The 25,174-nt window shown below is 41.3% G+C and overlaps 1 long non-coding RNA gene and 20 other non-coding genes across 21 annotated transcripts in view; all 21 read right to left on the bottom strand.

Annotated features, from left to right (window-relative positions):
* The window catches only part of LOC127939080 (uncharacterized), a 28,324-nt gene extending 11,136 nt beyond the window's left edge, over positions 1-17,188 (bottom strand). Inside the window, exons 1-2 of the long non-coding RNA XR_008148884.1 lie at positions 17,072-17,188; positions 3,600-3,931 (exon numbers count right to left, since the gene is read on the bottom strand). This is a non-coding gene — a long non-coding RNA (uncharacterized LOC127939080). The remainder of the gene's footprint in view (positions 1-3,599; positions 3,932-17,071) is intronic.
* Positions 4,645-4,717, bottom strand: trnav-uac (transfer RNA valine (anticodon UAC)). The gene has a single exon. It is a non-coding gene; the product is annotated as a tRNA-Val (tRNA).
* trnav-cac (transfer RNA valine (anticodon CAC)) lies at positions 5,324-5,396 on the bottom strand. The gene has a single exon. It is a non-coding gene; the product is annotated as a tRNA-Val (tRNA).
* trnav-aac (transfer RNA valine (anticodon AAC)) lies at positions 5,520-5,592 on the bottom strand. Its single transcript has one exon. It is a non-coding gene; the product is annotated as a tRNA-Val (tRNA).
* trnav-uac (transfer RNA valine (anticodon UAC)) lies at positions 6,834-6,906 on the bottom strand. The gene has a single exon. It is a non-coding gene; the product is annotated as a tRNA-Val (tRNA).
* Positions 7,513-7,585, bottom strand: trnav-cac (transfer RNA valine (anticodon CAC)). The gene has a single exon. It is a non-coding gene; the product is annotated as a tRNA-Val (tRNA).
* On the bottom strand, positions 7,709-7,781 carry trnav-aac (transfer RNA valine (anticodon AAC)). The gene has a single exon. It is a non-coding gene; the product is annotated as a tRNA-Val (tRNA).
* On the bottom strand, positions 9,023-9,095 carry trnav-uac (transfer RNA valine (anticodon UAC)). Its single transcript has one exon. It is a non-coding gene; the product is annotated as a tRNA-Val (tRNA).
* trnav-cac (transfer RNA valine (anticodon CAC)) lies at positions 9,702-9,774 on the bottom strand. The gene has a single exon. It is a non-coding gene; the product is annotated as a tRNA-Val (tRNA).
* Positions 9,898-9,970, bottom strand: trnav-aac (transfer RNA valine (anticodon AAC)). Its single transcript has one exon. It is a non-coding gene; the product is annotated as a tRNA-Val (tRNA).
* On the bottom strand, positions 11,212-11,284 carry trnav-uac (transfer RNA valine (anticodon UAC)). The gene has a single exon. It is a non-coding gene; the product is annotated as a tRNA-Val (tRNA).
* trnav-cac (transfer RNA valine (anticodon CAC)) lies at positions 11,891-11,963 on the bottom strand. Its single transcript has one exon. It is a non-coding gene; the product is annotated as a tRNA-Val (tRNA).
* Positions 12,087-12,159, bottom strand: trnav-aac (transfer RNA valine (anticodon AAC)). The gene has a single exon. It is a non-coding gene; the product is annotated as a tRNA-Val (tRNA).
* Positions 13,402-13,474, bottom strand: trnai-uau (transfer RNA isoleucine (anticodon UAU)). Its single transcript has one exon. It is a non-coding gene; the product is annotated as a tRNA-Ile (tRNA).
* On the bottom strand, positions 14,081-14,153 carry trnav-cac (transfer RNA valine (anticodon CAC)). The gene has a single exon. It is a non-coding gene; the product is annotated as a tRNA-Val (tRNA).
* Positions 14,277-14,349, bottom strand: trnav-aac (transfer RNA valine (anticodon AAC)). Its single transcript has one exon. It is a non-coding gene; the product is annotated as a tRNA-Val (tRNA).
* trnai-uau (transfer RNA isoleucine (anticodon UAU)) lies at positions 15,592-15,664 on the bottom strand. The gene has a single exon. It is a non-coding gene; the product is annotated as a tRNA-Ile (tRNA).
* On the bottom strand, positions 16,271-16,343 carry trnav-cac (transfer RNA valine (anticodon CAC)). The gene has a single exon. It is a non-coding gene; the product is annotated as a tRNA-Val (tRNA).
* On the bottom strand, positions 16,467-16,539 carry trnav-aac (transfer RNA valine (anticodon AAC)). Its single transcript has one exon. It is a non-coding gene; the product is annotated as a tRNA-Val (tRNA).
* Positions 17,189-18,459: 1,271 nt separating the features above from the next.
* On the bottom strand, positions 18,460-18,532 carry trnav-cac (transfer RNA valine (anticodon CAC)). The gene has a single exon. It is a non-coding gene; the product is annotated as a tRNA-Val (tRNA).
* Positions 18,533-18,655: 123 nt separating this feature from the next.
* trnav-aac (transfer RNA valine (anticodon AAC)) lies at positions 18,656-18,728 on the bottom strand. The gene has a single exon. It is a non-coding gene; the product is annotated as a tRNA-Val (tRNA).
* Between the last annotated feature and the right edge of the window lie 6,446 nt (positions 18,729-25,174).

Here is a 25,174-nt window from a genome sequence, read left to right as displayed (position 1 = left end):
TATATATGTATGTATATATGTATATGTATATGTATATATATATATATGTCAACATTTACTGTGTGGTACAACTTAAAATAACTATTTCCTATGTTAAATTAACTTTATTTCTGTGATGCATCATTTATACTCTTCAGTGTGTCATATGATCCAGAAATCATTGATTATTTGCTCACAAAACATTTCTTATTGTAATCAATGTTGATATTATCATTGTCTCTACAATGATAAAAGCACATTATTTTCAGAGACTGGAGTAATAATTCTGAAAATTCAGCTTTTCATAACAGGAATAAATTACAATGATTAGAAAATATATTCAAATGTAAAAAAAACATTTTAAATTGTACAAATAAAAATGCAATTCTACTGTTGCATATATATCCATATAAATATTATATTACAATGGTATATATATATATATATAAAATACATTTGATATATTTAATTGGAATCTATATTTCAGGAATGTTTAGATGATGCGTGCTCTGTCAAGACACCATCCTCCACAAAGTAGGTCACCCTAAAGACGGTCTCACTCTCAGTCCACCAAAACATCACACCAGACACTTTGACAGTGGAGGATCAAAGGTCAGAAGGGTTTCTTCCAGATGCAGGTAAATAAATAATTCATACAGGCACTTATGTGTGTAAACTGTCTCTCACAATGTGCACACAACACCTAGACGTTATATTTTAATAAAGTAATCCTGTTAATCTTCTGTAGAACACCACACCATTGGCCATAAAATCGTCCCTCGTTCAGCTCACACTGGACCCCTCAGAACAGCTGGTCTTCGTGTTGGACCATAGATGGACAGATCTGTTGAGAATTGCCCGTGAACATCTCTTGGCAACGCACCATAGGAGCAAGGATCTTCTTAAACAGGTCGAAGGCTTTTTTTTTCTTCTTCTGTGTTTTCCACAACTTTAAATTGTATTATTATTAATATTATTGTAGCTGTTGTTGTTTAATCTACAATTTTAAATGATTTAATTGATTTCCATTTGTTAAATAAAACATCAGAAGTATTGGCCTTGTTTACACTGTACTTTAGTGTGTTAATTAATTGTATTGACTCTGTATTGTTATTTTATCTTGCTCAGTTTTGTAAAAATGTTAGTTTACAATGTTAGTTACGGCTATTATTAAACTTTAAATAATTTTATTTAAAATACTCTACCAGTCAAATGTTTTTAAGCAGTAAGATTTGTAATGTTTTTTGAGGAGTCTCTTCTGCTCACCAAGCCTGCCTTTATTTTATCCAAAGTACAGCAAAAACAGTAGCATTTTAAATATTCTTACTATTTTAAATCAGCTGCTTTCTATTTCAATTCAATTCAATTCAAGTTTATTTGTATAGCAATTTTTACAATACAAATCATTACAAAGCAACTTTACAGAAAATTATGTTTCTACACTATTTAGTAGTAGCTTATAAGTGGTGAATGTCAGTTTGTGCACGTTTGACAGGATTTTTAGAAAAATTAATACAAGTAGTCGTACGTAGTCAGCCAGACTATGAACATTATTAATATTATGAATAATTAATAATTATTATATGATGCAGTCACATGTGTAGCAATATTTGTTAGTCTGTTTGTTGATTCAGGGTTAGCATCATCTGGGGTCCTCTGAGGGTCAGCATCATCTCTCCTCAGGTGTTCTGGATCCAGACTGGAGCTTGTGTAAATCCTGTGGCAAAACATAGAAACAAATAGAGACATCATTAGCATAGCTGCTGATCCATCAAAGTAAAATGAATTAGTTTAACCAAAGATAAAGAATAATAATGCACTCACAATTTAAGAGATATATTATTTGAAAGCTTGGCGAAAGAGATGTGTTTTTAATCTAGATTTAAACAGAGACAGTGTGTCTGAACCCGAACATTATCAGGAAGTCTATATATTTGAATATATACTGTATTTTATATCTCTGATGTGCAGCTGAATGGTCAGCATCATCCCTCCAGTCTTCAGTGTCACATGATCTTCAGAAATCAGAATAATATGATGGTTTACTGCTCAAATCTACTCAAATCTTACTATATATATATGTGTATATATATGTATTTTTTTATTTTTTATTTTCATCATCAACATTTTTCATCTTTATCATCCCTTTTAATCAATTTAAATCATCCTTGCTAAAAAAAAAAGGCATTAATTTCTGTCATTTCTTTCCACCCAAAAGAATGGTATAATCTATATTGTTAAGAAAGCTTTTTATTTCAAATAAATGCAGATCTTTCTATTTAAAGAATCCCTGGGGGATTGTTTTTCTTGAGCAGTAAATCATATTATTCTGATTTCTGAAGATTATGTGACACTGAAGACTGGAGTAATGATGTTGAAAATACAGCTGCACATCACAGAAATAAAATACATTTTACTATATATTCAAATAGAAAGCAGTTATTTTAACTAGTAAAAATATTTCAACAATATAATTGCTTTTACTGTATTTTGGATCAAATAAAGGCAGGCTTGGTGAGAATTAAAAATCTTACTGTTCAAAAACATTTAACTGGTAGTGTTATATTTTTTTTCCTGTGTTCTCCACAACTTTATATTTTATTATTGTTGTTGTTGTTGAATCTATACATTTAAATAGTTTCATGTATTTCAATTTGTTAATTAAAATACTGTAAGCATTTGGCCTTGTTTGAACTGTATTGAACTGTGTGTTAAGTTTTTTTTAATTTATTGATTAAAACATGTATACATGTTGTTGATTTTCTTTTTTTTATTGATATTACATTTTATTGACTTGCTCAGATATGTAAACACTGAATGTTATAACTGTTACTATTAAACATAAATAATTATTTAATGTAAAACATATTTTTATTGTTTTATGATTATTTTATGTATATTTATTATTATATATTTTGGTTAATTTTTATTTTCATTTTTAAGTATATTACTCTATTATAAATAAAATGAAAAACTTACTTTTCTGTGAGTTTTTGTTTTATTTTATATGTATGGGTTTTCTGTGCACAGTTATACAAATATAAATAGATGTCTCTTTAAAAATAAAGGCCTGAACCATTATCAAAATGTTATTTTTTATTATTCAAAATTTTCTATATTAAAAATAACTATTCCATATTATAATGTACATGTTTATTAAGATTGTTGCACATTTTGTACATCGTACAAAAAACAGTTATTACAAGATTTATTTTATCTGTTCACAAAGTTTGTTTATTATATGTTAATGATAATTAAAGTGTATCTAGATGAAAAAACGAATATGAACTCATTTTATAGTATTTGTGGCCGAGACGGGATTCGAACCTCTAATTCTGTGTGTTTTACTCGACCCGCCTCCCTGCAATTTCCTTCATTTCTATTGGCTGGTCGGTGCTGATGACCACTACACTACAGAAACTCCACAGTCTAGCGCTAGAGTGCCTTTTGGGCGAATATTTATAGTGTGATGTGCCCGAAAGCAAATAGACAATCGGCGTAATTCCCACGCACAAGAGGACAGAGTTCATTCGGCCTGGCAGTCTATGCAGAGTTTCCTGAAACGCTACCCTTAACTTACCTCGGAATTAAACACTTGCAGCTTGATATCAATCCGAAACCTGCCTTCCTGTGCTAGTCTCAAACTAACAAACCAAAAGTTCCAAGAACTCAGGAGAAACTCGAAAATTTCTCTTGGTGATTTTTGTTGGTCAAATTTTCGAGTTTCTCCAATCTTCTTGAAACTTTTAGTTTTTTTGAGCCGAGATTTCAAGTTTCTCCAATCTTATTGAAACTCACCACAGGGGTAGCACGTGTCCAGACTAGCATGGGAAATCAGGTTTTAGCTTGATATCTCTTCAGAAAGCTGAGACATGGACTTGCCACGTACAATCTATCCCATTGTAAAAAATACAGACTGTTTGTGGTCAGTGGAATTCTGAGGGTTTAACACCTCTGGGTGCTTCGGGAGTAAGCGAGGAGGAGCCACCTGAACAGGTTTATTGGCAGATTCGTTGACCATTGTGTTGAATTTCAAGAAGGTTAGCCATGTGTTAGAAACTGCTATGGCTTGCATCATTTTATCAGAAAATAACACTCCAGATGGATGTGTTTTAAAGTTCGTCAAGGGGATAAAAAGGCTACTTGTGGGCACGTAGGGGATCAGGGGGACACATAGACAGCTTGCGGTCACAGTTTTTGTATTACCAGTGGACAGAAGCGCAATTAGTGGTCACATAGGCGGTGAGAGGGACTGATGGGCTGTTTGTGGTGACACAGGTGATCATTGGGACAGACAGGGCCGGCGCGCAGGGGTCTAAGGAGGGCCTGCCACGTACCCCCTTTTAGACACCCCTTGAGACCCTGCCTTACGTGATGGCCTAGGTGGAATAAGACCCTTACACAAGAGGACAGAGTTCATTCGGCGTGGCAGTCTACGCAGAGTTTCCTAAAATCTCGTCTTTGGTGTTTCTCAGAAGAAAGCCACACAGGCTTGGAATGTCACAGTTGTGGGTTAGGTTTAGGTCAAACAATGACTGCTCTTTCATTTCTGCATCAACTTTACCTTTAGTGACTGTATTAATGCCTATTGGCCGCAAAGCCTTGGAAGCGTTGAGTTCCTCCTGAACAGAAACCCACCTGAACAATTTTGAAAAAGAGATCCAGTGTTCCCGCCCAGTTTCGAACTGGGGACCTTTCGCGTGTAAGGCGAACGTGATAACCTCTACACTACGGAAACCTGTGGTGAAGGTGTCAGATCTTTTCATCTCATGCATCTTGGAGCGCGAATCAAATTACAAATTGCGTTGCGCTCTTCAGTTCGCAAATACCTTCTATTTTTAGCAGCAAACCGGGAATTTCTCCAGTTGTTTGCAAGAATCCTCTGTGGCCATTTCTTCTTTGCTTTTTTCCCCACTTTCATTTAATATATGTATATTTATATGTTGTACGAAATATTGGGTCTTTGAGTGCACCGGCCATCTGTTCATCTAAACTACCAGGTCAAAAGTACAGAGTACTGTCTGCGTGGGTATTACCGCTGCCTAGTGTGGCTTAACAATTATCTCTACACCTGTGTAAAGACGGGCCTTCGTGATGCAGAGCTGCTGCTCAACAGAGGGCCACTCAGGCAAATCTCTTTTTTCGTGTTCCTCAGAAGAAAGCCAGACAGGCTTGGAATGTCACAGTTGTGGGATAGGTTTAGGTCAAACAATGACTGCTCTTTCATTTCTGCATCAACTATACCTTTAGTGACTGTGTTCATGCCTCTTGGCCGCAAAGCCTTGCTAGAATTGAGTTCCTCCTCAACAGAAACACACCTAAACGATTGTGAAAAGAGATTCAGTGTTCCCGCCCAGTTTCGAACTGGGGACCTTTCGCGTGTGAGGCGAACGTGATAACCACTACACTACGGAAACCCACTTCCTAAGCAAGTCCGAAATCATTGTGTGCAGGCTCAGCAAAATGCGCATAAAGGCTAAACCTTCTGAAGCCAACTGCCGGCTCAAAGGGGTTCATACATTTCTTCAAAAGGGGACAGCTGTTTCTGCTCGGTTTCGAACCGAGGACCTTTCGCGTGTTAGGCGAACGTGATGACCACTACACTACAGAAACTCCAAAGTCTAGCGCTAGAGTGCCTTTTGGGCGAATATTTATAGTGTGATGTGCCCGAAAGCAAATAGACAATCGGCGTAATTCCCACGCACAAGAGGACAGAGTTCATTCGGCCTGGCAGTCTATGCAGAGTTTCCTGAAACGCTACCCTTAACTTACCTCGGAATTAAACACTTGCAGCTTGATATCAAGCCGAAACCTGCCTTCCTGTGCTAGTCTCAAACTAACAAACCAAAAGTTCCAAGAACTCAGGAGAAACTCTAAAATTTCTCTTGGTGATTTTTGTTGGTCAAATTTTCGAGTTTCTCCAATCTTCTTGAAACTTTTAGTTTTTTTGAGCCGAGATTTCAAGTTTCTCCAATCTTATTGAAACTCACCACAGGGGTAGCACGTGTCCAGACTAGCATGGGAAATCAGGTTTTAGCTTGATATCTCTTCAGAAAGCTGAGACATGGACTTGCCACGTACAATCTATCCCATTGTAAAAAATACAGACTGTTTGTGGTCAGTGGAATTCTGAGGGTTTAACACCTCTGGGTGCTTCGGGAGTAAGCGAGGAGCCACCTGAACAGGTTTATTGGCAGATTCGTTGACCATTGTGTTGAATTTCAAGAAGGTTAGCCATGTGTTAGAAACTGCTACGGCTTGCATCATTTTATCAGAAAATAACACTCCAGATGGATGTGTTTTAAAGTTCGTCAAGGGGATAAAAAGGCTACTTGTGGGCACGTAGGGGATCAGGGGGACACATAGACAGCTTGCGGTCACAGTTTTTGTATTACCAGTGGACAGAAGCGCAATTAGTGGTCACATAGGCGGTGAGAGGGACTGATGGGCTGTTTGTGGTGACACAGGTGATCATTGGGACAGACAGGGCCGGCGCGCAGGGGTCTAAGGAGGGCCTGCCACGTACCCCCTTTTAGACACCCCTTGAGACCCTGCCTTACGTGATGGCCTAGGTGGAATAAGACCCTTACACAAGAGGACAGAGTTCATTCGGCGTGGCAGTCTACGCAGAGTTTCCTAAAATCTCGTCTTTGGTGTTTCTCAGAAGAAAGCCACACAGGCTTGGAATGTCACAGTTGTGGGTTAGGTTTAGGTCAAACAATGACTGCTCTTTCATTTCTGCATCAACTTTACCTTTAGTGACTGTATTAATGCCTATTGGCCGCAAAGCCTTGGAAGCGTTGAGTTCCTCCTGAACAGAAACCCACCTGAACAATTTTGAAAAAGAGATCCAGTGTTCCCGCCCAGTTTCGAACTGGGGACCTTTCGCGTGTAAGGCGAACGTGATAACCTCTACACTACGGAAACCTGTGGCGAAGGTGTCAGACCTTTTCATCTCATGCATCCTGGAGCGCGAATCAAATTACAAATTGCGTTGCGCTCTTCAGTTCGCAAATACCTTCTATTTTTAGCAGCAAACCGGGAATTTCTCCAGTTGTTTGCGGGAATCCTCTGTGGCCATTTCTTCTTTGCTTTTTTCCCCACTTTCATTTAATATGTGTATATTTATATGTTGTACGAAATATTGGGTCTTTGAGTGCACCGGCCATCTGTTCATCTAAACTACCAGGTCAAAAGTACAGAGTACTGTCTGCGTGGGTATTACCGCTGCCTAGTGTGGCTTAACAATTATCTCTACACCTGTGTAAAGACGGGCCTTCGTGATGCAGAGCTGCTGCTCAACAGAGGGCCACTCAGGCAAATCTCTTTTTTCGTGTTCCTCAGAAGAAAGCCAGACAGGCTTGGAATGTCACAGTTGTGGGATAGGTTTAGGTCAAACAATGACTGCTCTTTCATTTCTGCATCAACTATACCTTTAGTGACTGTGTTCATGCCTCTTGGCCGCAAAGCCTTGCTAGAATTGAGTTCCTCCTCAACAGAAACCCACCTAAACGATTGTGAAAAGAGATTCAGTGTTCCCGCCCAGTTTCGAACTGGGGACCTTTCGCGTGTGAGGCGAACGTGATAACCACTACACTACGGAAACCCACTTCCTAAGCAAGTCCGAAATCATTGTGTGCAGGCTCAGCAAAATGCGCATAAAGGCTAAACCTTCTGAAGCCAACTGCCGGCTCAAAGGGGTTCATACATTTCTTCAAAAGGGGACAGCTGTTTCTGCTCGGTTTCGAACCGAGGACCTTTCGCGTGTTAGGCGAACGTGATGACCACTACACTACAGAAACTCCACAGTCTAGCGCTAGAGTGCCTTTTGGGCGAATATTTATAGTGTGATGTGCCCGAAAGCAAATAGACAATCGGCGTAATTCCCACGCACAAGAGGACAGAGTTCATTCGGCCTGGCAGTCTATGCAGAGTTTCCTGAAACGCTACCCTTAACTTACCTCGGAATTAAACACTTGCAGCTTGATATCAAGCCGAAACCTGCCTTCCTGTGCTAGTCTCAAACTAACAAACCAAAAGTTCCAAGAACTCAGGAGAAACTCGAAAATTTCTCTTGGTGATTTTTGTTGGTCAAATTTTCGAGTTTCTCCAATCTTCTTGAAACTTTTAGTTTTTTTGAGCCGAGATTTCAAGTTTCTCCAATCTTATTGAAACTCACCACAGGGGTAGCACGTGTCCAGACTAGCATGGGAAATCAGGTTTTAGCTTGATATCTCTTCAGAAAGCTGAGACATGGACTTGCCACGTACAATCTATCCCATTGTAAAAAATACAGACTGTTTGTGGTCAGTGGAATTCTGAGGGTTTAACACCTCTGGGTGCTTCGGGAGTAAGCGAGGAGCCACCTGAACAGGTTTATTGGCAGATTCGTTGACCATTGTGTTGAATTTCAAGAAGGTTAGCCATGTGTTAGAAACTGCTACGGCTTGCATCATTTTATCAGAAAATAACACTCCAGATGGATGTGTTTTAAAGTTCGTCAAGGGGATAAAAAGGCTACTTGTGGGCACGTAGGGGATTAGGGGGACACATAGACAGCTTGCGGTCACAGTTTTTGTATTACCAGTGGACAGAAGCGCAATTAGTGGTCACATAGGCGGTGAGAGGGACTGATGGGCTGTTTGTGGTGACACAGGTGATCATTGGGACAGACAGGGCCGGCGCGCAGGGGTCTAAGGAGGGCCTGCCACGTACCCCCTTTTAGACACCCCTTGAGACCCTGCCTTACGTGATGGCCTAGGTGGAATAAGACCCTTACACAAGAGGACAGAGTTCATTCGGCGTGGCAGTCTACGCAGAGTTTCCTAAAATCTCGTCTTTGGTGTTTCTCAGAAGAAAGCCACACAGGCTTGGAATGTCACAGTTGTGGGTTAGGTTTAGGTCAAACAATGACTGCTCTTTCATTTCTGCATCAACTTTACCTTTAGTGACTGTATTAATGCCTATTGGCCGCAAAGCCTTGGAAGCGTTGAGTTCCTCCTGAACAGAAACCCACCTGAACAATTTTGAAAAAGAGATCCAGTGTTCCCGCCCAGTTTCGAACTGGGGACCTTTCGCGTGTAAGGCGAACGTGATAACCTCTACACTACGGAAACCTGTGGCGAAGGTGTCAGACCTTTTCATCTCATGCATCTTGGAGCGCGAATCAAATTACAAATTGCGTTGTGCTCTTCAGTTCGCAAATACCTTCTATTTTTAGCAGCAAACCGGGAATTTCTCCAGTTGTTTGCGGGAATCCTCTGTGGCCATTTCTTCTTTGCTTTTTTCCCCACTTTCATTTAATATGTGTATATTTATATGTTGTACGAAATATTGGGTCTTTGAGTGCACCGGCCATCTGTTCATCTAAACTACCAGGTCAAAAGTACAGAGTACTGTCTGCGTGGGTATTACCGCTGCCTAGTGTGGCTTAACAATTATCTCTACACCTGTGTAAAGACGGGCCTTCGTGATGCAGAGCTGCTGCTCAACAGAGGGCCACTCAGGCAAATCTCTTTTTTCGTGTTCCTCAGAAGAAAGCCAGACAGGCTTGGAATGTCACAGTTGTGGGATAGGTTTAGGTCAAACAATGACTGCTCTTTCATTTCTGCATCAACTATACCTTTAGTGACTGTGTTCATGCCTCTTGGCCGCAAAGCCTTGCTAGAATTGAGTTCCTCCTCAACAGAAACCCACCTAAACGATTGTGAAAAGAGATTCAGTGTTCCCGCCCAGTTTCGAACTGGGGACCTTTCGCGTGTGAGGCGAACGTGATAACCACTACACTACGGAAACCCACTTCCTAAGCAAGTCCGAAATCATTGTGTGCAGGCTCAGCAAAATGCGCATAAAGGCTAAACCTTCTGAAGCCAACTGCCGGCTCAAAGGGGTTCATACATTTCTTCAAAAGGGGACAGCTGTTTCTGCTCGGTTTCGAACCGAGGACCTTTCGCGTGTTAGGCGAACGTGATGACCACTACACTACAGAAACTCCACAGTCTAGCGCTAGAGTGCCTTTTGGGCGAATATTTATAGTGTGATGTGCCCGAAAGCAAATAGACAATCGGTGTAATTCCCACGCACAAGAGGACAGAGTTCATTCGGCCTGGCAGTCTATGCAGAGTTTCCTGAAACGCTACCCTTAACTTACCTCGGAATTAAACACTTGCAGCTTGATATCAAGCCGAAACCTGCCTTCCTGTGCTAGTCTCAAACTAACAAACCAAAAGTTCCAAGAACTCAGGAGAAACTCGAAAATTTCTCTTGGTGATTTTTGTTGGTCAAATTTTCGAGTTTCTCCAATCTTCTTGAAACTTTTAGTTTTTTTGAGCCGAGATTTCAAGTTTCTCCAATCTTATTGAAACTCACCACAGGGGTAGCACGTGTCCAGACTAGCATGGGAAATCAGGTTTTAGCTTGATATCTCTTCAGAAAGCTGAGACATGGACTTGCCACGTACAATCTATCCCATTGTAAAAAATACAGACTGTTTGTGGTCAGTGGAATTCTGAGGGTTTAACACCTCTGGGTGCTTCGGGAGTAAGCGAGGAGCCACCTGAACAGGTTTATTGGCAGATTCGTTGACCATTGTGTTGAATTTCAAGAAGGTTAGCCATGTGTTAGTAACTGCTACGGCTTGCATCATTTTATCAGAAAATAACACTCCAGATGGATGTGTTTTAAAGTTCGTCAAGGGGATAAAAAGGCTACTTGTGGGCACGTAGGGGATCAGGGGGACACATAGACAGCTTGCGGTCACAGTTTTTGTATTACCAGTGGACAGAAGCGCAATTAGTGGTCACATAGGCGGTGAGAGGGACTGATGGGCTGTTTGTGGTGACACAGGTGATCATTGGGACAGACAGGGCCGGCGCGCAGGGGTCTAAGGAGGGCCTGCCACGTACCCCCTTTTAGACACCCCTTGAGACCCTGCCTTACGTGATGGCCTAGGTGGAATAAGACCCTTACACAAGAGGACAGAGTTCATTCGGCGTGGCAGTCTACGCAGAGTTTCCTAAAATCTCGTCTTTGGTGTTTCTCAGAAGAAAGCCACACAGGCTTGGAATGTCACAGTTGTGGGTTAGGTTTAGGTCAAACAATGACTGCTCTTTCATTTCTGCATCAACTTTACCTTTAGTGACTGTATTAATGCCTATTGGCCGCAAAGCCTTGGAAGCGTTGAGTTCCTCCTGAACAGAAACCCACCTGAACAATTTTGAAAAAGAGATCCAGTGTTCCCGCCCAGTTTCGAACTGGGGACCTTTCGCGTGTAAGGCGAACGTGATAACCTCTACACTACGGAAACCTGTGGCGAAGGTGTCAGATCTTTTCATCTCATGCATCTTGGAGCGCGAATCAAATTACAAATTGCGTTGCGCTCTTCAGTTCGCAAATACCTTCTATTTTTAGCAGCAAACCGGGAATTTCTCCAGTTGTTTGCGGGAATCCTCTGTGGCCATTTCTTCTTTGCTTTTTTCCCCACTTTCATTTAATATATGTATATTTATATGTTGTACGAAATATTGGGTCTTTGAGTGCACCGGCCATCTGTTCATCTAAACTACCAGGTCAAAAGTACAGAGTACTGTCTGCGTGGGTATTACCGCTGCCTAGTGTGGCTTAACAATTATCTCTACACCTGTGTAAAGACGGGCCTTCGTGATGCAGAGCTGCTGCTCAACAGAGGGCCACTCAGGCAAATCTCTTTTTTCGTGTTCCTCAGAAGAAAGCCAGACAGGCTTGGAATATCACAGTTGTGGGATAGGTTTAGGTCAAACAATGACTGCTCTTTCATTTCTGCATCAACTATACCTTTAGTGACTGTGTTCATGCCTCTTGGCCGCAAAGCCTTGCTAGAATTGAGTTCCTCCTCAACAGAAACCCACCTAAACGATTGTGAAAAGAGATTCAGTGTTCCCGCCCAGTTTCGAACTGGGGACCTTTCGCGTGTGAGGCGAACGTGATAACCACTACACTACGGAAACCCACTTCCCAAGCAAGTCCGAAATCATTGTGTGCAGGCTCAGCAAAATGCGCATAAAGGCTAAAACTTCTGAAGCCAACTGCCGGCTCAAAGGGGTTCATACATTTCTTCAAAAGGGGACAGCTGTTTCTGCTCGGTTTCGAACCGAGGACCTTTCGCGTGTTAGGCGAACGTGATGACCACTACACTACAGAAACTCCACAGTCTAGCGCTAGAGTGCCTTTTGGGCGAATATTTATAGTGTGATGTGCCCGAAAGCAAATAGACAATCGGTGTAATTCCCACGCACAAGAGGACAGAGTTCATTCGGCCTGGCAGTCTATGCAGAGTTTCCTGAAACGCTACCCTTAACTTACCTCGGAATTAAACACTTGCAGCTTGATATCAAGCCGAAACCTGCCTTCCTGTGCTAGTCTCAAACTAACAAACCAAAAGTTCCAAGAACTAAGGAGAAACTCGAAAATTTCTCTTGGTGATTTTTGTTGGTCAAATTTTCGAGTTTCTCCAATCTTCTTGAAACTTTTAGTTTTTTTGAGCCGAGATTTCAAGTTTCTCCAATCTTATTGAAACTCACCACAGGGGTAGCACGTGTCCAGACTAGCATGGGAAATCAGGTTTTAGCTTGATATCTCTTCAGAAAGCTGAGACATGGACTTGCCACGTACAATCTATCCCATTGTAAAAAATACAGACTGTTTGTGGTCAGTGGAATTCTGAGGGTTTAACACCTCTGGGTGCTTCGGGAGTAAGCGAGGAGCCACCTGAACAGGTTTATTGGCAGATTCGTTGACCATTGTGTTGAATTTCAAGAAGGTTAGCCATGTGTTAGTAACTGGTACGGCTTGCATCATTTTATCAGAAAATAACACTCCAGATGGATGTGTTTTAAAGTTCGTCAAGGGGATAAAAAGGCTACTTGTGGGCACGTAGGGGATCAGCGGGACACATAGACAGCTTGCGGTCACAGTTTTTGTATTACCAGTGGACAGAAGCGCAATTAGTGGTCACATAGGCGGTGAGAGGGACTGATGGGCTGTTTGTGGTGACACAGGTGATCATTGGGACAGACAGGGCCGGCGCGCAGGGGTCTAAGGAGGGCCTGCCACGTACCCCCTTTTAGACACCCCTTGAGACCCTGCCTTACGTGATGGCCTAGGTGGAATAAGACCCTTACACAAGAGGACAGAGTTCATTCGGCGTGGCAGTCTACGCAGAGTTTCCTAAAATCTCGTCTTTGGTGTTTCTCAGAAGAAAGCCACACAGGCTTTGGAATGTCACAGTTGTGGGTTAGGTTTAGGTCAAACAATGACTGCTCTTTCATTTCTGCATCAACTTTACCTTTAGTGACTGTATTAATGCCTATTGGCCGCAAAGCCTTGGAAGCGTTGAGTTCCTCCTGAACAGAAACCCACCTGAACAATTTTGAAAAAGAGATCCAGTGTTCCCGCCCAGTTTCGAACTGGGGACCTTTCGCGTATAAGGCGAACGTGATAACCTCTACACTACGGAAACCTGTGGCGAAGGTGTCAGATCTTTTCATCTCATGCATCTCGGAGCGCGAATCAAATTACAAATTGCGTTGCGCTCTTCAGTTCGCAAATACCTTCTATTTTTAGCAGCAAACCGGGAATTTCTCCAGTTGTTTGCGGGAATCCTCTGTGGCCATTTCTTCTTTGCTTTTTTCCCCACTTTCATTTAATATATATATATTTATATGTTGTACGAAATATTGGGTCTTTGAGTGCACCGGCCATCTGTTCATCTAAACTACCAGGTCAAAAGTACAGAGTACTGTCTGCGTGGGTATTACCGCTGCCTAGTGTGGCTTAACAATTATCTCTACACCTGTGTAAAGACGGGCCTTCGTGATGCAGAGCTGCTGCTCAACAGAAGGCCACTCAGGCAAATCTCTTTTTTCGTGTTCCTCAGAAGAAAGCCAGACAGGCTTGGAATGTCACAGTTGTGGGATAGGTTTAGGTCAAACAATGACTGCTCTTTCATTTCTGCATCAACTATACCTTTAGTGACTGTGTTCATGCCTCTTGGCCGCAAAGCCTTGCTAGAATTGAGTTCCTCCTCAACAGAAACCCACCTAAACGATTGTGAAAAGAGATTCAGTGTTCCCGCCCAGTTTCGAACTGGGGACCTTTCGCGTGTGAGGCGAACGTGATAACCACTACACTACGGAAACCCACTTCCTAAGCAAGTCCGAAATCATTGTGTGCAGGCTCAGCAAAATGCGCATAAAGGCTAAACCTTCTGAAGCCAACTGCCGGCTCAAAGGGGTTCATACATTTCTTCAAAAGGGGACAGCTGTTTCTGCTCGGTTTCGAACCGAGGACCTTTCGCGTGTTGGGCGAACGTGATGACCACTACACTACAGAAACTCCACAGTCTAGCGCTAGAGTGCCTTTTGGGTGAATATTTATAGTGTGATGTGCCCGAAAGCAAATAGACAATCGGCGTAATTCCCACGCACAAGAGGACAGAGTTCATTCGGCCTGGCAGTCTATGCAGAGTTTCCTGAAACGCTACCCTTAACTTACCTCGGAATTAAACACTTGCAGCTTGATATCAAGCCGAAATCTGCCTTCCTGTGCTAGTCTCAAACTAAGAAACCAAAAGTTCCAAGAACTCAGGAGAAACTCGAAAATTTCTCTTGGTGATTTTTGTTGGTCAAATTTTCGAGTTTCTCCAATCTTCTTGAAACTTTTAGTTTTTTTGAGCCGAGATTTCAAGTTTCTCCAATCTTATTGAAACTCACCACAGGGGTAGCACGTGTCCAGACTAGCATGGGAAATCAGGTTTTAGCTTGATATCTCTTCAGAAAGCTGAGACATGGACTTGCCACGTACAATCTATCCCATTGTAAAAAAATACAGACTGTTTGTGGTCAGTGGAATTCTGAGGGTTTAACACCTCTGGGTGCTTCGGGAGTAAGCGAGGAGCCACCTGAACAGGTTTATTGGCAGATTCGTTGACCATTGTGTTGAATTTCAAGAAGGTTAGCCATGTGTTAGTAACTGCTACGGCTTGCATCATTTTATCAGAAAATAACACTCCAGATGGATGTGTTTTAAAGTTCGTCAAGGGGATAAAAAGGCTACTTGTGGGCACGTAGGGGATCAGCGGGACACATAGACAGCTTGCGGTCACAGTTTTTGTATTACCAGTGGACAGAAGCGCAATTAGTGGTCACATAGGCGGTGAGAGGGACTGATGGGCTGTTTGTGGTGACACAGGTGATCATTGGGACAGACAGGGCCGGCGCGCAGGGGTCTAAGGAGGGCCTGCCACGTACCCCCTTTTAGACACCCCTTGAGACCCTGCCTTACGTGATGGCCTAGGTGGAATAAGACCCTTACACAAGAGGACAGAGTTCATTCGGCGTGGCAGTCTACGCAGAGTTTCCTAAAATCTCGTCTTTGGTGTTTCTCAGAAGAAAGCCACACAGGCTTGGAATGTCACAGTTGTGGGTTAGGTTTAGGTCAAACAATGACTGCTCTTTCATTTCTGCATCAACTTTACCTTTAGTGACTGTATTAATGCCTATTGGCCGCAAAGCCTTGGAAGCGTTGAGTTCCTCCTGAACAGAAACCCACCTGAACAATTTTGAAAAAGAGATCCAGTGTTCCCGCCCAGTTTCGAACTGGGGACCTTTCGCGTATAAGGCGAACGTGATAACCTCTACACTACGGAAACCTGTGGCGAAGGTGTCAGATCTTTTCATCTCATGCATCTCGGAGCGCGAATCAAATTACAAATTGCGTTGCGCTCTTCAGTTCGCAAATACCTTCTATTTTTAGCAGCAAACCGGGAATTTCTCCAGTTGTTTGCGGGAATCCTCTGTGGCCATTTCTTCTTTGCTTTTTTCCCCACTTTCATTTAATATATATATATTTATATGTTGTACGAAATATTGGGTCTTTGAGTGCACCGGCCATCTGTTCATCTAAACTACCAGGTCAAAAGTACAGAGTACTGTCTGCGTGGGTATTACCGCTGCCTAGTGTGGCTTAACAATTATCTCTACACCTGTGTAAAGACGGGCCTTCGTGATGCAGAGCTGCTGCTCAACAGAGGGCCACTCAGGCAAATCTCTTTTTTCGTGTTCCTCAGAAGAAAGCCAGACAGGCTTGGAATGTCACAGTTGTGGGATAGGTTTAGGTCAAACAATGACTGCTCTTTCATTTCTGCATCAACTATACCTTTAGTGACTGTGTTCATGCCTCTTGGCCGCAAAGCCTTGCTAGAATTGAGTTCCTCCTCAACAGAAACCCACCTAAACGATTGTGAAAAGAGATTCAGTGTTCCCGCCCAGTTTCGAACTGGGGACCTTTCGCGTGTGAGGCGAACGTGATAACCACTACACTACAGAAACCCACTTCCTAAGCAAGTCCGAAATCATTGTGTGCAGGCTCAGCAAAATGCGCATAAAGGCTAAACCTTCTGAAGCCAACTGCCGGCTCAAAGGGGTTCATACATTTCTTCAAAAGGGGACAGCTGTTTCTGCTCGGTTTCGAACCGAGGACCTTTCGCGTGTTAGGCGAACGTGATGACCACTACACTACAGAAACTCCACAGTCTAGCGCTAGAGTGCCTTTTGGGCGAATATTTATAGTGTGATGTGCCCGAAAGCAAATAGACAATCGGCGTAATTCCCACGCACAAGAGGACAGAGTTCATTCGGCCTGGCAGTCTATGCAGAGTTTCCTGAAACGCTACCCTTAACTTACCTCGGAATTAAACACTTGCAGCTTGATATCAAGCCGAAATCTGCCTTCCTGTGCTAGTCTCAAACTAACAAACCAAAAGTTCCAAGAACTCAGGAGAAACTCGAAAATTTCTCTTGGTGATTTTTGTTGGTCAAATTTTCGAGTTTCTCCAATCTTCTTGAAACTTTTAGTTTTTTTGAGCCGAGATTTCAAGTTTCTCCAATCTTATTGAAACTCACCACAGGGGTAGCACGTGTCCAGACTAGCATGGGAAATCAGGTTTTAGCTTGATATCTCTTCAGAAAGCTGAGACATGGACTTGCCACGTACAATCTATCCCATTGTAAAAAAATACAGACTGTTTGTGGTCAGTGGAATTCTGAGGGTTTAACACCTCTGGGTGCTTCGGGAGTAAGCGAGGAGCCACCTGAACAGGTTTATTGGCAGATTCGTTGACCATTGTGTTGAATTTCAAGAAGGTTAGCCATGTGTTAGAAACTGCTACGGCTTGCATCATTTTATCAGAAAATAACACTCCAGATGGATGTGTTTTAAAGTTCGTCAAGGGGATAAAAAGGCTACTTGTGGGCACGTAGGGGATAAGGGGGACACATAGACAGCTTGCGGTCACAGTTTTTGTATTACCAGTGGACAGAAGCGCAATTAGTGGTCACATAGGCGGTGAGAGGGACTGATGGGCTGTTTGTGGTGACACAGGTGATCATTGGGACAGACAGGGCCGGCGCGCAGGGGTCTAAGGAGGGCCTGCCACGTACCCCCTTTTAGACACCCCTTGAGAACCTGCCTTACGTGATGGCCTAGGTGGAATAAGACCCTTACACAAGAGGACAGAGTTCATTCGGTGTGGCAGTCTACGCGGAGTTTCCTAAAATCTCGTCTTTGGTGTTTCTCAGAAGAAAGCCACACAGGCTTGGAATGTCACAGTTGTGGGTTAGGTTTAGGTCAAACAATGACTGCTCTTTCATTTCTGCATCAACTTTACCTTTAGTGACTGTATTAATGCCTATTGGCCGCAAAGCCTTGGAAGCGTTGAGTTCCTCCTGAACAGAAACCCACCTGAACAATTTTGAAAAAGAGATCCAGTGTTCCCGCCCAGTTTCGAACAGGGGACCTTTCGCGTGTAAGGCGAACGTGATAATCTCTAGACTACGAGACCTGTGGCGAAGGTGTCAGATCTTTTCATCTCATCCATCTTGGAGCGCGAATCAAATTACAAATTGCGTTGCGCTCTTCAGTTCGCAAATACCTTCTATTTTTAGCAGCAAACCGGGAATTTCTCCAGTTGTTTGCGGGAATCCTCTGTGGCCATTTCTTCTTTGCTTTTTTCCCCACTTTCATTTAATATATGTATATTTATATGTTGTACGAAATATTGGGTCTTTGAGTGCACCGGCCATCTGTTCATCTAAACTACCAGGTCAAAAGTACAGAGTACTGTCTGCGTGGGTATTACCGCTGCCTAGTGTGGCTTAACAATTATCTCTACACCTGTGTAAAGACGGGCCTTCGTGATGCAGAGCTGCTGCTCAACAGAGGGCCACTCAGGCAAATCTCTTTTTTCGTGTTCCTCAGAAGAAAGCCAGACAGGCTTGGAATGTCACAGTTGTGGGATAGGTGTAGGTCAAACAATGACTGCTCTTTCATTTCTGCATCAACTATACCTTTAGTGACTGTGTTCATGCCTCTTGGCCGCAAAGCCTTGCTAGAATTGAGTTCCTCCTCAACAGAAACCCACCTAAACGATTGTGAAAAGAGATTCAGTGTTCCCGCCCAGTTTCGAACTGGGGACCTTTCGCGTGTGAGGCGAACGTGATAACCACTACACTACGGAAACCCACTTCCTAAGCAAGTCCGAAATCATTGTGTGCAGGCTCAGAAAAATGTGCATAAAGGCTAAAACTTCTGAAGCCAACTGCCGGCTCAAAGGGGTTCATACATTTCTTCAAAAGGGGACAGCTGTTTCTGCTCGGTTTCGAACCGAGGACCTTTCGCGTGTTAGGCGAACGTGATGACCACTACACTACAGAAACTCCACAGTCTAGCGCTAGAGTGCCTTTTGGGCGAATATTTATAGTGTGATGTGCCCGAAAGCAAATAGACAATCGGTGTAATTCCCACGCACAAGAGGACAGAGTTCATTCGGCCTGGCAGTCTATGCAGAGTTTCCTGAAACGCTACCCTTAACTTACCTCGGAATTAAACACTTGCAGCTTGATATCAAGCCGAAACCTGCCTTCCTGTGCTAGTCTCAAACTAACAAACCAAAAGTTCCAAGAACTCAGGAGAAACTCGAAAATTTCTCTTGGTGATTTTTGTTGGTCAAATTTTCGAGTTTCTCCAATCTTCTTGAAACTTTTAGTTTTTTTGAGCCGAGATTTCAAGTTTCTCCAATCTTATTGAAACTCACCACAGGGGTAGCACGTGTCCAGACTAGCATGGGAAATCAGGTTTTAGCTTGATATCTCTTCAGAAAGCTGAGACATGGACTTGCCACGTACAATCTATCCCATTGTAAAAAATACAGACTGTTTGTGGTCAGTGGAATTCTGAGGGTTTAACACCTCTGGGTGCTTCGGGAGTAAGCGAGGAGCCACCTGAACAGGTTTATTGGCAGATTCGTTGACCATTGTGTTGAATTTCAAGAAGGTTAGCCATGTGTTAGTAACTGCTACGGCTTGCATCATTTTATCAGAAAATAACACTCCAGATGGATGTGTTTTAAAGTTCGTCAAGGGGATAAAAAGGCTACTTGTGGGCACGTAGGGGATCAGGGGGACACATAGACAGCTTGCGGTCACAGTTTTTGTATTACCAGTGGACAGAAGCGCAATTAGTGGTCACATAGGCGGTGAGAGGGACTGATGGGCTGTTGCTGTTTGTGGTGACACAGGTGATCATTGGGACAGACAGGGCCGGCGCGCAGGGGTCTAAGGAGGGCCTGCCACGTACCCCCTTTTAGACACCCCTTGAGACCCTGCCTTACGTGATGGCCTAGGTGGAATAAGACCCTTACACAAGAGGACAGAGTTCATTCGGCGTGGCAGTCTACGCAGAGTTTCCTAAAATCTCGTCTTTGGTGTTTCTCAGAAGAAAGCCACACCCCAGCTAACACAGTTACGTTGTGACGACGTAACTGGACCAGACCATATTCGTTGCAGCGACATCCCAAATAACGTTCCAGCGACGTAACTTTGTGATTCCCATATCCGTCGTGGCGACGTTATAGTGGAACGTCGCTGGAACGTGAGGAGTACGTCCCAGCGACCAAACTGGCACGTTATGAGAACGTTACTATAAAGTACCATATTGGTCGCAGCGACGTACCATATAACGTTCCAGTGACGTAACTTTGTGATTCCCATATCCGTCGTGGCGACGTTATAGTGGAACGTCGCTGGAACGTGATGAGTACGTCCCAGCGACCAAACTGTCACGTTATGAGGACGTTCCTATAAAATACCATATTGGTCTCAGCGACGTACCACATAACGTTCCAGTGACGTAACTTTGTGATTCCCATATCCGTCGTGGCGACGTTATAGTGGAACGTCGCTGGAACGTGATGAGTATGTCCTGACGACCAAACTGGCACGTTATGAGGACGTGACATTACAGGATCATATTGGTAATTCATATTTTCACCTCACCATTACTTAGAAAAAACATAAAGAACTAATAAACTCAATCCATCTCTGGTGCAAAAAATAAACCTTATGAAATCTAATTGTAATCTAATTATAGGGGATTCATAGTTAATACATTAATTACATACATGCAATGCAAACAAATACAAAAACATTACATTCTAGTATAAAATGGACAAAAACACACTGCATTCATTCACAAATCAATATTTATTCTGCACTACTTTGTACAAATACGAAGCCAAAACATTTTGAACATCGCACCTGTTCTTTAAACATGCAAAATGTTATGAGCACAGAAAACTAAACACATCAATTCATACATTACACAATATAAACAATAGAACATTTTTGTCTTAAAGATGGGGAGATGGTTAATGACGTTATTAGTGAAAATTAAAAATAATTATCAGTAAACTTATTGATACAACATAATTTAGTGCAACAAAAAATACATGATAAATAGATATGAAACAATTCAGCAGATACTGCACCGAGATACTGCACAAAGTAAAACTGTGAGCGTCGTATGAGGCTCCTGGTATAAATGTCTGATGGTGATGTGCTTTAATTACACCACATGCAGAAAAAAATTTAGGCTAATTCATGCGCACGATTTTCTATTTCATTCCCTCGATTTGCTAAAACGTGTACACGATTTAGCAAATCATACGATTTAGCAAATCAATGAAATGTAAAAGTAAGCTTGCACGTTTTAGTACATCGAGGGAACAAATTAGTAAATCATGGACATGATTTCTTTCTTTTTCTTGCATGTCATGATCAGGGCTCTGTGCTCACTATCAGATGATAAACCTAAACAATATAACAATTACCAAAGAACCATAATTTTTGAGCTTCTCAGAAGAAAAACATTCATAAAGCGTAAAGATATGAAAAATGAACAATATAGAGATTTCTAGCATCTCTCCTGTATTATTTGTCCCACCCGAAAAAACAATGTTTTTAAGAAAATGAGCATATCGACTTTCTCAGAAGAATCTGTGATTTCTGATTACTGACTGTGGAGAAGACTCTTTCAGACAGTGCTGAGGAGGCAGAGTTAGGTGCTGGACAGCTGATAGAGAAGAGGAAGAGGGTGTTTCTTACCCCAGCAGCAGAAGACAGGCTCTTCTGAGGGAAGGACAGGAGGCTTGATGCAGTGTTTTGCTGTAGAACAAGGCTCCTTCTCAGCACCTGATGTTCTTCAGAAAAGAGTTCCTCTAGTGTAGAGTCAGAAACTCAGACTTCTTGCAAACTGGAATCTTTTAATAACATTTAGCATATTATTGTAGTCATGTTCATTGTTTTTATTATAACACATGGCAAGCTTATGAGAAAATTGTTAAACGTGTTCTTCCTCCTCTTCTTCATCCTGGACCTGCACTGTCAACATCCTTCTCTGAGCTGAAAGGGAGGATCATCTTGTTAATTTTGCTCATGTATGTTCACAACCAGTCAAAAATCTGGAATCTTTTCTTTATGGTTTTCAAGAGAAGTCTCTTCTGCTCACCAAGGCTAGATTAATTTGATAAAAAAAAAAAAAATTAAATTGTAAAAAAAAAAAAAGAAAACAGAAAGAAAGAAAGAAATAACAGTTTTCATACTCTTTTTTTTTAATATACTTAAACATATTTATTGAAATAATTATGAGGCAAAGCTGAATTTTTCAGTAACTTTACTCCAGTCTTCAGTGTCACATGATCTTTTTCATATACTGATTTGCTACTCAGGAAACATTGCTGATTATCACAAATCAGTGCATTTACATGCACCCAATCGCATTATTGCCGCTAAGATCAAAGTGTACATCTGCTCATGACATACATGATGTAAATCACATCTGCAGTTAGCTTACTACGGTTGTTAGTTCCACTGAACTCTATTGGTAACGAAGGAACTTTTTGAACAAAGTTGGTTTTAGGGAAACGCACCCCATATTAGAAATGATGGGGAAGAAAACTTAGCATTTCTGGAAAGTTGAATTTTTTCTTCATTATTATTTTATAAAACACAAAGTTCAAAACATTGAAAAAAAGGTAATATTTTGTAAAATTACAAAAGTCTTCTCGCCACTGGTTTTCAATTTTATGCATTCTTGCTATTAGCCAACCCCCCCCCCCCCCCCCCCCAAATAAAATAAATAAATAAAATAAATAATAAATAAATATAACTGTAGTGTAGACAAAATGTTTGGGCAGCACAACTGTTCGGAACAACTGATAATAATCAGAAAAATGTATTGAGCAGTAAATGTATTGAGCAGTAAATGATCATATTAGAATGATTTCTGAAGATCATGTGACACTGAAGACTGGAGTAATTAATGCTGAAAATATAGCTGTGCATTATAGAAATAAATTCAACTTTTAAAATATATTTAAAACTTTTGACCAGCTGTGTACATTGCCACATTTAAATGAAAACTCAACTTGTAATAAACAAAGCACACATTCTCAAAGAACTTACATTCTTGTGATAACTTCCTTCCCTCACTGCTGTCAGTTCCCTTCAGTCATTCCCAGACCTCCTTGTTTTTAATCTTTCCCTCAAATCTACAGAAACAAACAACATTTTATAGACAATTTGGATAAGTCACGAATTGCAATAGTTAAATAACTATAATCACAATGCTAAATTATATATATATATATATATATATATATATATATATATATATATATATATATAATTATAAATATATATTGAATCGGCACACAAGTATCGGGATAGTATTGAATTGGCAGATTAGCGTATCATCCCATCATAGTTACTACAGTCAAAACAATGAAACTCTCTTCAAGAGCGCACAATAACTGATATTTAAAACTGTTAAAAGAAAAGGCTCAAAATATTGCACACATATAATACACAACAATATCTCTTCCTTTGGTGTTTTGAACATTTCTATGAGTAATGCTACACGCTGTGACTCTGTGTTGCTTCAAGTGCATCATTCTGCGCACTGGTTGTGTTTACGTGCTGCACGCTGTATAGGAGCCCTACCCTTTCAGTATTATAATACATTAGCACAATGAAAGATTCTTGTTCTGTCCCATCTACCACATGTTGCTGCCTTCATTACTGTGCTATAAATTTAAAAGAAATGTATTTTACACACACATACATTATACACACACACACACACACACACACACATATATAGACGGTTTCAACGGCAACAACATAAACAAACGTTACTGCGCATGCGCGCTTTTGTGGACCTAACCTAACCGGTAGACTTCCAAATAGAATCAATAACAACAGCCAAGTCCCTCTAGAGTAGATATTTTTTGATAACAAACAAAATATGTTTGCTGCGTGGATCAGGCGGACTTGATGAAAATGCAAATTCATTCTTTGCCAGCAGGAGATGTTTTAAAGCATAGACATAAAGTGCGAGAAATAGAGGTTTCCCCAGTAACGGCTGTAAACAAAGCAGAGCTGGTACGCTCACACGCTGCTTTATCAGGCATATAACATGCAAGTCTTTCTTCAGAAATACAGCGATATAAAAACAACTGTGCCTCGTTTTGATATTCAAACATATACATGTTAGGAATTATTAAACGTGCAGTACGTAACGTTACTCATGTTTATTCAACGAAGCCTTTTTGAAAATCGATCAGTTTTAAAATTGTGGCGAGTCTCCAAAAATAAATAAATGTATGGGAACACATCCCACAGCACTACCACCTGAGCCCAACTTCAGTCTACTCATCACCTTGGCTTTAACTGTGTTTGTAGATGGCACCGCAGCCAGACCGATATACACAACACAGACCGGAAGTTAACTTAGGTCCAGGCGTGTGCATCCGATGAAACTGTCTAATATATATATATCAGTTTGAGACCAAAGGTTTGGACACACCTTCTCATTTAAAGAGTTTTCTTTATTTTCATGACTATGAAAATTGTAGATTCACACTGAAGGCATCAAAACTATAAATTAACACATGTGGAATTATATACATAACAAAAAAGTGTGAAACAACTGAAAATATGTCATATTGTAGGTTCTTCAAAGTAGCCACCTTTTGCTTTGATTACTGCTTTGCACACTCTTGGCATTCTCTTGATGTGCTTCAAGAGGTGGTCACCTGAAATGGTCTTCCAACAGTCTTGAAGGAGTTCCCCGAGAGATGCTTAGCACTTGTTGGCCCTTTTGCCTTCTGTCTGCGGTCCAGCTCACCCCTAAACCATCTGGATTGGGTTCAGGTCCGGTGACTGTGGAGGCCAGGTCATCTGGTGCTGCACCCCATCACTCTCCTTCTTGGTCAAATAGCCCTTGATGCCGTCAGTGTGACTACAATTTTCATAGTCATGAAAATAAAGAAAAACTCTTTGAATGAGAAGGTGTGTCCAAACTTTTTGTCTTTACTGTAAAATATATTTTACAGTTTATATATATATATATATATATATATATATATATATATATATATATATATATATATATATATATATATATATATATATATATATATACACACACACACACACAAACACTTTTGCACATCCTGTCATACCAGTGACTGGATGTTACTGCAATAGACTTTGCAGCATTAAGGTTAACAATTAATCGATTATTTGATCATTAATTTAAACGACGATCAATCATGGAAATGATTGAAAATTGACATCCCTACACAGAAGTATAGAAAATTCTACATTGATTAAAAAAAAAAATGCAAAAAACAACACTGATATCGGATCGGAATTACTGTTACTTCTCATAGTGACTGCCAATCACATTAGTTTTCTGGTATTGCATGCACTTGAATGGCTTGCGTCTGCGCTTGGGTATTTGCATAAGATGTTCTGACTGGAGG

This window comes from Carassius gibelio, chromosome A20 (genome assembly GCF_023724105.1).
Source record: "Carassius gibelio isolate Cgi1373 ecotype wild population from Czech Republic chromosome A20, carGib1.2-hapl.c, whole genome shotgun sequence".
NCBI lineage: Eukaryota > Metazoa > Chordata > Actinopteri > Cypriniformes > Cyprinidae > Carassius > Carassius gibelio.
Note: the sequence above shows the minus strand (reverse complement) of the source record. Positions and strands in the feature narration are given on the sequence as shown.